Source organism: Orbicella faveolata, unplaced genomic scaffold (assembly GCF_042242905.1).
Source record: "Orbicella faveolata isolate gen_17 unplaced genomic scaffold, um_ofav_v1 contig_46, whole genome shotgun sequence".
Taxonomy (NCBI): Eukaryota; Metazoa; Cnidaria; class Anthozoa; order Scleractinia; family Merulinidae; genus Orbicella; species Orbicella faveolata.
The window spans coordinates 9,601,660-9,612,500 of record NW_028301576.1 but is presented as its reverse complement, the minus strand read 5'-3'; positions in this window follow the sequence as shown (position 1 = coordinate 9,612,500).

Here is a 10,841-nt window from a genome sequence, read left to right as displayed (position 1 = left end):
GTTTAATGGCATGATTTTAAGGGAGTCCAGCTCGTTATCATCTCCTTTTCTTTTTTTGACCTCGGCGTAGGACTCAACACTCAGGACCTTGTCAAGTTCTTGCGGCGCCATTTGTTTCAAGATATTTCAAAGATGGCGGGACTGGCACCGGCTTCGTAAGACGTTCTTTCATTCACTGTTTTGTGCAGTGGGGTGTATTTTGACTATGTTTATTCACAGCGACAGAGTTGAGCTCTTTTGTTGCTTCGTTGGAAACTACCGCAAACCTGGAAACATCTACCTTCTTGAGATGGCTCTGAATTTGTTGTTGTGTGGTTTTCGTTTGTTTATGTTTTACTGGACTCGGTATCATACAGATCTTGAGCAGATGTTGAAGAAAAATCGCCAAAATATTCGTCATAATGGGCACTGAAAGTTGGGATTCGAATGCCTTACCCCTGGGACTCACAGCGTGAGCAAATGCCCCACGGTTGCCCGGGGAGGGGATGGGCACTGCTGGAATTGACTGATGCATTACCGAGTAGAAGGTCTGTATCGAAGAATCTTGACCGAGGTCGTGAGTACAGACCGAACGCAGTGAGGTCTGTACACACAACCGAGGACAAGATTCTCCCATACAGACCGACTAAGCTCGGTTAATAAGATGTTTATTATATGGCAAACAAGAACAATTTAATTCATCCAGTGTAACTGATTTGTGCCAGCGGAGTCATTTTTCTTACGAACGGCGATGAGCCGAACTTAATTCTGCGAACGTTTGCTCGTCTTCTACACTTTTTTTCTCATCAGGCTTTTTGGCACTGCCATATAAATACTGCTAGAAGAAAATAGTCAATATTTTTGCATTTTAGTTTGTAACTTTTTAACCGCAAAACATTACAGGTCTAGATACCGAAATCTAGACCGCATGCAATATCAATTTCAGCCGATCAAATTCGTGAATTCGGTAGTTCCCAGTCCTTGTGAGACACTGCCATGTAATAAGGTGTAATAAAAATTTGTAAACACAAGACAATTATATGTTTTTTAACCACGCCGTATAAAATCCTTACGTTATGTGCGTAATATCAGGTTGTAATGCCTGCCGGCAGGCACCAAAACTACTTCAACACCATTACCAGACACCAAACACGTTCGACAACAGACATGCCATACGCTATAATCTAAGAATATTCACAAGAATATTTCCAGCCTAATATTCAGTCTCGGCCAGAAAAACAATATTCTGCGCTACTCTCAAAGACTGAAAGTGTTATTGATAAGTAGCTAAAAGTGTTGAAGCTCTATAATTATAATCACTCAAAGGAAACAAAAATAGTTCGAAGTATCCTAAGGGAAATAGTTTCGAGTTCAAAAAAAGCCAAGGAGTTCGAAACAACCAAGTTCTGTTTAGCAAGGTCTAACTTCTAGCACAAGAAAACTAAGTTAACTGGACGGAACAACGCGAAACGCAGGGAGTAAAAAACGAAAGGAAGAGTGTTGGTCGAGAGAGTCAACGCGAAGAAAATCCATTGGGGAAATCTCAGAGAACATCTCAATCATTTGTTGAATGCTCTTCATCAAAAATACGAGACCAGTTAAGGTGGTCTTATACCTAAAATTTTTTTTTTTTTGCAAAACAACTCTGTGGAACAGTTTTGGTATCACGTTAAAGGACTTTGCACTCTGACTTCAAAAATGAGCTTTTCCAGCTCACGTGCCACGATAGTTAATGAATAACTAGCTCCTTAGTGTTAAAAAGTGGTGTCAGGAGCCATAATCAGGGACGGAGACCGGAAGTCTCGGGATTCGCACGCACCTATGATATGGGACAATTTTTCTATTTTTAGAACAAATTGCACCATCCTGACGTCATATACCCGCGCGGATTCACGCACATGTCGGGGGCTCTCGCGTGGATGTTGTCACGTTGCCTGATCAAATGGTGAGAGTTGCGAGATTGTCTTGCAGATTTTTCACAGCGGTGGCAGGGAATAAGGCAAGGAATACGAACCAGGGCGCTTATATGTAGTTTTATGTTCTGAGCTAAGAGAAAAGGTGGGTTTTCAGGGTCGAAAACAAGACTTCAATCTCGCGCTGGGAATGAATAATAAGATCTGCTCACGCTAGTCGTAAGCTTACGCGTATGTTTTTGCGTTCAGCTCTGACTTAAGAATATAGCAAGAAAACTCTCTACTCTGGTATCGAGTTAATTTGTGAGTTTCTCAGACAATGCTTAATCATAACAAAACCTGTTTTGATGGTTTCTTATTGTTTCTGCTTGTTTGGTGAGTTTGCAAAAGTTTTTGAAAGGAAAGTCTGACGCGTACAATTAGCTCATTTGCATAGTGCAGCTCGTGCACTTTCAATTCCGAGTCGGTGTTTTCAATTGTCAGCAAATCTTGACAAAGATTTCTTTCGTTATCTTTTGTGCTGAGATGCTGTAACAAATTTCACGAACGCAAAAAAGGCTACTAATATCATGTGTGTTTCTTCAACATAAGCATAATGAAGTTTTACACTGCAAAAATGAAAATAGACAAGGAGTTTTGATAACTCGATCAACAAAATCGAAACCGTTATTCCAAGTTGATTAAAGAAAGCGTCATCGTAACTTTGCTGATTATTTTTGCTTTATTCCCATATTTTCAGCTTAGCTTTAAATATGTTCTCAAAAATTTATCAATCTTAAACATATTTAAAAACTATAGAGTTATTGTTTGAGTTCGATGTACGCTTTCACACGAAAGTGCGGCGGAAGTACAATTTGTCATGTTTACTGACTGTACAAAACACGCATCGGCGGGCGCTCTCATTCATCGAAAACAGAGAATTTACTGGATTTTTACACGAATAAAACTGAGCAGTATCTATGGACGTAAAATAAAAGTTATTGGCCCTTGATGAAACATCAAGCGTTGCTTACAATTCAAGCGAAACGCAAACTAGCAATTATTTTGTTTCACTTGTCGGTCGCGAGAGACTGACAAATTCCTCGCAAGCGTGTGGCAAGAGGAGCTAGGAAGCTATGAAGTCCTGAAGCTCTGCTATATCTAAATATATCCAGCTAGTTTTTTGCTGTGTCATGGAAAAGCTGTTAATCTTCAACATATGTGAAATTTAAATTGTAGTAATGTACAGCTCATGTAAAAGAAGCATCCGTCGGAACACAACTTGGTCGGCGATATATATAAGCTTACAGCGGAACATACCTAAATTCGACACTGTCTTACTTCGCTCAAACTGGAGCAGCTTACGACGAAAATACTTAAGCAAAATTCCAACGGACGTAAACGCGTTGAGTTGTGGGGCAAAAACATGAAAAATTTCGGGAATTTCAGACGCCGTTTCCCCCACGCGACATCCGCAAAAATCCTCGCAGCATGTATGCGCGTGTGCCGCAGGCGATGGCGCAATTTGTTCTAAAAATAGAATTATTGTCCCATATCATGGGGACAACCCCAATACCAGAAATGGCGCGCGCTTACGGTCTCCGTCCCCGATTATGGCTCCTGGTGGTGTTCATTATAAACACGATAACGTAATAATGAATGGTTCGAGAAGTATGGAATTAAGTTCATCCTGTCCATAAGCAAGTTGTCCAGGAGATAAACCTCAGAAAACAGTGTTTTGAGGGGGGTTTTCTCGTGAAATGTTGAAAAAGTGTATTAATATTAACTAATATTAACTATATTAACTAAATAACAGGAAAAAATTTCATAAATTGCAAATTTTGGAGGTTTAAGACCTAGATAATTGTGTCCTTCATCAATGTTGAAAATTTGACAATATTCGGTTAAAACCCAGTGGAGATATTGTGTGCGAGATATTGATGATCCGTCTATTTGGTCATTTTGAGAAATAAGGCTTTAAAGTTTTACTTCGGTCTCCGAGAGCCAAAATTAGCCCTGTGAACTAGCGGGGGGGGGGGGGGGGAGGTTAGGGGCAGGGGGAGGGGTACATTTAAAGGTTTTACATAAATGTTTCATTGAACACCCGAATACACACCAGTCATAGAAATGTTATCCAAGTATAAGGAGCGTATAAGATGGTAGAAGAAATAATGTTCAAGACCATGCTGCAAAATTCTCATAACTACACATCTTTAAAGCGTTTGTGTAAAGTATCATTAAAATGTATTGAATTGAATCCATTTTGTGAGTACTTTTAGACTGTAAACAATGGTTGCTATGGATGTTGCTATGTTGAAATATAGCTAGAGGTGTTCAAATTTCTTAATTTACACGTAAATTCAGGAGTAATTAGAGGAAAATCGTTTCAAAATACGATTTACAAATGGACAGGGATGTTGAATCTCCATGTTCCAAAAAAATGGTTTTCTGGAGAAAAATTTATATCTGAGAGTAAAAGACCCCCTTAAAGGGGTGGTGAATGGTAAATGCGAGACTTTGCGAGACGACGAGATTAGCGTTTTTCGGCTTTGCGATCCCGAGACATTTTGATTTCTTCAATTGCGAGACCGAGACTTTGAAGCTCTTTAAAATGTTAATTTTAAATGCGAGCTCGAGACGTTCAGGTTCTAAGATGTTGTGATGTCATTTAACTTTATCAACAAAAATAATTTAAACAACTCGGTACTAAACGACTTTCTCAGCCTTGAAAAAAATCGAGACTGCGAGACAGCTTTGTGAGAAAAATCGAGACTGTGAGACGCACATAACCGCTAAAAAACGAGACTGCGAGACCCGTGAAATTCGACGAAAATTTTGCGAGACCATGGGTTTTTAAAGGACCATTCGCCACCCCTAGTTAACAACATTAACAACCGAGATGACACCAGTCGAGCAAACCCTTTTGTGTAATTAGCGAACATTATTTGTCGTATTATTCGCATTTTCACGTTTAGAATTTTCTTAATACTGTATGTCAACTGCCTACTCCGTTTATTTGCTCATTTGCATCCGATAATGGGGAAAGTAGTTGTCGAAACGCCATGTTTTGATCGCAGATAAACGGAACGGCACCGTGACTCACTGTCCGTGTGATTGACCGGAAGTGTTTCAGAGAACGTTCCTGAGTGGTCCAAACCTGGAAACAGCCGGTAAAAGATTCTAATTTAAACACACTGTCAGCTGCATTGACAATTATTGTGTAGTAAGTTGAATACACGATAAAGACAGGAAGCCATTAATGGGGTCTTGATCGCGGTTACCAACATCTCATATTCTTGTCTCAATTCACGCGTTTTGGAAAGTATCTTAAGTTGCCGTCATATTTATATTTTTTGGTGTTAACTCCGGCAAAGTTTGTCTTCAAAACGGTTATTGTGCCTCTTGCAGTAACACTGACAGCTCACAAACACTCTCGTTTTCAAGGTGGGTAGGATCCTTATGTTTTTATCAAAACTACAAATAACCGTTATACACAAGAAAGATAAGGTTAGAAAAACTTAATATGATATCAAAAAGTGCATTTCCTTTTTCTCGTGAAGACAAATTCAGTAAACAGCTTTTGAAAGAACCTTTCGTTGCAATTTTGAGCTTTTTGTTATGAAGCAATTATTTACCATTGTTTCTCTATATAAATTATGGTTTGGAAAACGCAAGTTCTAATCCTGATAATCTTCTCAGACTACTAACATTACTTAATTAAAAACTACTCTTTAAAGTACTGGAGTTTTCCCCTCTTCCGGCTACCTTGGACAATCATATGTTTAATCAAGTTTTCGGCGAGTCGTGCATTTCATTTAGGCATTTTAAGGCATTTTAAAGGCATTTGGAACATTTTACTGTAAAACACTTGGGAAATCTTCATAATCATGGGGTGTCTGTCTATGTGAAACAAACCTTGCTTTATACCAGCCTTAATAATTGTTCGCAAAGATCATAAAAAGCATTAACGGCACAATGTGAAAGCTCTCGCCACGAGCCTTACTCAAATTGCGAATGAACATTTCTTGGCAATCATGTGAACAGTTCTAAAGATAGTTCAGTTGGAGAACTTTATAGCAAATGTAAAGAAATAATTGCTTCAATTTATGCTGTAGCTTTTTTTAGCTTGCTTTTGTCCTATTGGGACTTTTGATCACCTGGTTTGTTAAAAAGCGCACTATAAATCAATAAATTGTTATTGAAAATTGCTTGACAATTTCTCAAAGAAAAAGCCATCATGACAAATTTCACATTTCCAAGAAATTGGAACATTGACAACGTTATTAGCTAAATGGAACGACAGATATCCTTTTTCCTTCATTTTTATCTAGATCTTCCTTCTTTTTTTGTAATCTATACCTTTGCGACAGGTGCGTTGTACTTGAAAGGGCCTATTGGCAAGTGTGAATCAACGTGGCAAAAATATGTCACAGTAAAAAGACTTCATGGGCTGCTTTTAGTAAGAAGAAACAAATAAGTTTTGACAACGAATGCAATGAGATAATTGCAATGTTTTTTAAGGTGACAGTCCTGTCCATCTACGCAAACTGCTTACCCTTTCAAAACACCACCTGCACATGATATACTGTGAGGAAGTCATAATGTAATCCCGTGTCGTGGAGTTTTCCACAATGATGAAGAACTTTTTTTAGTGAAAGGAAGTTAGGTTTTATGCTAACTTAGAATCCTCCCTCAGCTTTCCTTCATTTGCGTGTGGGCTGGGCGGGGGAAAGCAAGGCCCTCCCCCGCTAAACAAGACGAAAAGACCACAAATGAATTGGAGTTGCGGTCGTTTGAACGACTTTGTAAGTACAGTAGACTATTAAAAATAATGAAACTAGTCTAGTTTATTATCTACTACTTATTAACCAAGAGTGAGGTCTTTACGGGAAAATCTCAATCAGAGACCTTGCCGTATTGACCGAGTGATAGCGAGGTTAATACAGCAAGGCCGAGGCTTGAGATTTTCTAGTCCAGTCCTGGATGGATAGCAGGTTTCAGCATTCCATGTACTTAGAGTAGAAAGCTTCAAACACGACTTTTCGATTAAAATAAAAACCAACTAGACGTACCAAACAAAGCGAAAAACTCAACCAAAACTGGAAGCGTTGGGTGGCTTCTTATTAAAGGCTTTTATATTTTACGATTCAAGCATGTTCACCGCAGCGAATTGGTATCCCACTCACCATCCCCCCCCGCCCCACCCCCAGAAAAACCACAGTAAGGCAACACAAAACCAAAATCAAAACACAAACAAAACAAACTCAATCAGAACGATTTCCGAGGAAACGTTTCCGAGAGTGTCAAACCTCGACACAGATTCAGCACTACTTAATGGGAATTAGAATTCTTCAAGAATTTTTCAGCACTAGCCGTATTTCAACGATGTCCATTGTGTGTGTGTGTGTGTGTGAAACGAACTTACTGGCTCCTAAACCAAAACTGTCGATGATTGTTATCGGCTCAGCGCACGTGAACATTGAAGGCCACGCACGTGTCTTCCTCCAACACTGTGATGTATCACGTGACTTGCCTCGACCATGGCGTGACAGAAAAATTCTTGGTGGATCGTAACACCTTATATTAGGCATATTCATTATGTGAAATCTTATTGTTGTAAATTACACGCACTCCACTCTGTGGACAGACCCTTAATTCTTTGGAATTTTGTGCGGGCCGCATAGCCGTGAGTTACGAGTCAAGCGAGTACACCCCCTATCCCCAACCCCCTCCTCCCCACCAAGTCTTACAAAATTCAAATATTTTTTTGTAAGGTTTAAAATACAAGAATTTTTTGTGTAAAACAAAAAATAGCAAATTGTCTCTGCTTAAGTTAGTAATCAATAACGTATATCTCTACACTTCAGTTATCTTCCTACGCATGCGTAGTACATACCCTAGGGCCTGCCTGGGCACAAAACTGAAGAAAACATGGCAAGTGCGAAAACATAAAGTGTAGGACAATCCTGGATAATTTGTTTATTCATAAAGTAAAATTAAGTTACCGATATACAATGAAAAGAAGGCCAAACATACAAAAAAAAAAAAAAAATGATTATTACTTTCCCGATACCTTGATCTAATGGAAAACCTATCCAGCACATAAAACGGATTTGGCAATTTACCAGACTGTTGAACAGCGGTTTATCCACAAGACCAAGTTAAGTGCTGTTTGAAGAGCCAACACACAACCAACGTACATGAGCTTGGCTGATTGCTGGGAAATCTCGCTGGTAGCTCGATCTCTTTAAATAATCAAGCGTCGCATTAACTAGAAATCAAACTGTATCTATTTATTTATTTTTTTATAGAGGAAAACCTTAATCTATTAGCGGCTCAAACAAGATCTATTAAGCCTGCTACAGTTCAAAGCCTTCCTCTCTGTCAAGCAAAACGTCGCCAGTTAACAAAAAAAGCGGGCACCAGTGGTCATCAAAACGTTATTAGATTTTGAACCCTTGAAGAAAACTCTGGAACAAGCATTCGTTAAGATCGGCAAACACTAGCGGACAAAATGCAGGGACGTGTTAAAGCGAAGACTAGCCCCTTCGTGTGTACTTGTGAGACGCATGTTGCAGGGACACCCGGGGGAGGTACTTTGGGAATTTCTGGGTGGCATGTGCCGCTGGGACCCTGGAAGCTTAGCCTATACCAGAGCTAGTTCAGCTGAATTTTACTACCCTATACTAGAGTAAACTCCCCAAATCCCCCGTCTATCGATACTGTTGAGGCTGATTTGCGTAAATTTAAACTTGCTGATTTGATTTTTTTATATTTTTGAGTGGCAATTACTGGTTTCCTTAGTCTAGGTAAAATCTTCAACCAAAAAGTCAGTTTTGTGAAAAATGATACCCTATTCTAGACCCAAACGCTCTGATTTATATACCCTATCCTAGAGTAAACTGCTTGAAAACCATACCCTTCACAGCGGCACATACCTATATAGCCCATATATCGTAGTGCCCCCCCCCCCGGGCAGGGACAGCACGCAAGCTGGTGCACACGAAGCGGATTGAGGCACAAAAATGTGTCGTAGTGGACACAGTTTGCAAGATTAGTGTACACGATGCGACACTGAAAATTGAGGTCATTTTGTCACTGCTTCAAGAGGCACGAATTCAGACCAGCTGAATTTCATGCAAGATGTTGCGAGGACAAAAGTTTGTCCCCGCAACAAAACGTTTTCGCAAAAACAGGCATGTCACACATGAAAACTGTTGCTGCAATTTGTCAATCGCTTCATGTCCCTGCAACATGCTCCCTAGTCTGTGTCGACCTCAACTTATACTTTCAAGTATAAGTTGACCAATGCGTGACTATATCATAATGAGTGACACCATGTAAGGCAAACATGTATGTGTGTGACTCAATCTGTGTAACAGAGCCACAATCAGACAATGATATGCATTTGTCAGATATATCTCTACATTCTACACAAAATTAATACTAATTAATAACTATTAACTAAACTCTAATTACTCTGACTCTAGCTGACCATAAGCATAACATTGATCCCCGCGGAAGTAGCCTGCGTCGCAGACAGTCTAAACCGCCGGTATAGTGCAACGTAGGCGACGGGGGGGGGGAGGGAACTCCCATATAAAAAGGACCGGGGTGCTACCCGTACCTTTTAGGGGTTAAAAACGCGGTTAGGGGTTCAGCTTCTAAAGGTCTCAAAATATGACAGGAGATTATGTGTTGTTTTAGAATCGGTACCTCTTAGGGGTGAAAACCATATCACGCTACCCCCACAAAACAAGATCTTGGTAACTTTTAGGAGTTCTTTTCAAAATTTCCGACGAGCATTCCCGTCCGTTTTATGCGGGACCTACCCCCGGGATTGACCCCTCCAAAACTAACTGAAACATCAAGACGATTCAGGTGTGACTAACACTGCTTCAGTTCTTAAGCACTCCGTTCAGCACGCCTCCTGAAAGAAAAGGCTTTGTCCCACTTATGGCATGTATGGATACTTTCTTGAAGTACGACTTGCCGGAATATATCCCGGACCAGTGCTATTATGTCAATACCGTTCTTATTTTTGAGGCAGTGAGGAAAATCATTATGGACTTGGAAAAGTGCTCGTACGAGATGGCGACAGGGATCGGTCTGGGGATAAATGTGCCAACCAAGACACCGTATGGCATTGAATGGGATTCCGTCATTGAAGAAAAGAGGCAGAGAAGGGAGGTTGCCAAGGTTCAGAGAAGAAGCAATCGTAAACAGCCTACACCCAAGAGACTGGTACGCTCGAAAGGAAAACCCCAAATTGATCCCCCTATTTAACGGTGTTTAGTTGCATCTAACGCGCGCTCAATGGTTGTAATCAGAACCTACTCTGCCTTTCCGTTTTCTTTCCAATAATTTTTATTCTTACTTACATTAAGAAAAATGCAAAAATATGCCGCTGACCAAAAGTTATGTCTGTGTTTTAGAAAGCCCGTTAGGATGGGTGTAAAAGCCGTTCAGACGGACTAATAAGATGGTAAGTTTTACAGTGATACCAAGTTGGTGTCAATTGAAAAGTCACGTGACGAGTTATTCACTTCCGGAAAAGCCAGTACAAGTGTGTATGTTATTAAAGCACGATGTTCGAGTGAAAGTTTTCGATCGTAATTGCGTTGAGATGGGTGTAGAAGCCGTTGAGATGGACTTACAATAAGGCAAGCTTTAAAATGATACCAAGTTGCTGTCAATTGAAAAGTCACGTGACGAGTTATTTACTTCCAGAGAAAAGTCAGCACAAGTGTTTATGTTATTAAAGCACCTTGTTCGGGTGAAATTTTTCGATAGTAATTTCGTTGAGATGGGTGTAGAAGCCGTTGAGATGGACTTACAATAAGGTAAGCTTTAAAATGATACCAAGTTGGTGTCAATTGAAAAGCCACGTGACGAGTTATTTACTTCCACAAAAGCCAGCACAAGTGTGTATATTATATTAAAGCACGATGTTCGGGTGGAATTTTTCGA